Below are 969 nucleotides of genomic sequence, written 5' to 3'. Positions count from 1 at the left end.
ATGGATCTGTCATATTTTAGCTATTCTGGAAAAACTGCTGTGTACATATTAACATTTTCCTGTGTGTGGTTTAAAGGCAATAGTTATATGCATTTCATTTGCAAACCTGGATCTATTCATATAACTGTGCATGGAATAATAAATTCATATTCAAACATATTTTCCCCCAAATTTCTTTGGTATTAGAATATAAAGTTTTGGCAGGTTAAAATATAAAAGATGATTTTATGCATTTTTGAAACTATGGGAATGAAATAAGACAGTAGCACATTAAAGATATTAGCTTATAATGAGCAAAGCAAAGGTGGTTTTTTCCGGCGGCGGCAGCGGCAGATTGTGCAGACATGGCCAAGATTAAGGCTCGAGACCTTCGCGGCAAGAAGAAAGAGGAGCTGCTTAAACAGCTGGAAGACCTGAAGGTGGAGCTGTCCCAGCTGCGCGTCGCCAAAGTGACAGGTGGCGCGGCTTCCAAGCTCTCCAAGATCCGAGTTGTTGGCAAATCCATCGCCCGTGTTCTCACAGTCATCAATAGACGCAGAAAGAGAACCTCAGGAAATTCTACAAGGGTAAGAAGTACAAGCCCCTGGATCTGCGACCCAAGAAGACACGTGCCATGCGCCGCCGGCTGAACAAGCACGAGGAGAACCTGAAGACCAAGAAGCAGCAGCGGAAGAAGCGGCTGTACCCGCTGCGGAAGTACGCGGTCAAAGCCTGAGCACTGGCGTCAATAAAACACAGACAAACTGAAAAAAAAAAAAAAAAGCAAAGGTGGGTTTTAAATAATTTGAATTTTTATGTTAAAGTCAAATGTTGTAATAATTGTTTCTTTTTGTGAAAAATGCAATTAAGTGAATGTCCTTCAGTAATTGCCAAATACATGAAGTAAACTTGACAGCCTATTATTTGGTGGTCAGTTTGGTGGTGTGCCTGACATATGTCATATAAACTACCTAGTACATGCAAATTAGG

At 41.1% G+C, this 969-nt stretch overlaps 1 pseudogene; it reads left to right on the top strand.

Annotated features, from left to right (window-relative positions):
* The first annotated feature begins 321 nt into the window (after window positions 1–321).
* On the top strand, window positions 322–752 carry LOC114204521 (large ribosomal subunit protein uL29 pseudogene; annotated as a pseudogene).
* The last annotated feature ends 217 nt before the right edge of the window (window positions 753–969 follow it).

The sequence above is a fragment of the Eumetopias jubatus genome, unplaced genomic scaffold (genome assembly GCF_037043125.1).
Source record: "Eumetopias jubatus isolate StellerSeaLion01/CBP00866 unplaced genomic scaffold, mEumJub1_p1.0 scaffold_6, whole genome shotgun sequence".
Lineage (NCBI taxonomy): Eukaryota > Metazoa > Chordata > Mammalia > Carnivora > Otariidae > Eumetopias > Eumetopias jubatus.
The sequence above is the reverse complement of the archived record's forward strand: the minus strand, read 5'-3'. Positions and strand labels throughout refer to the sequence as shown.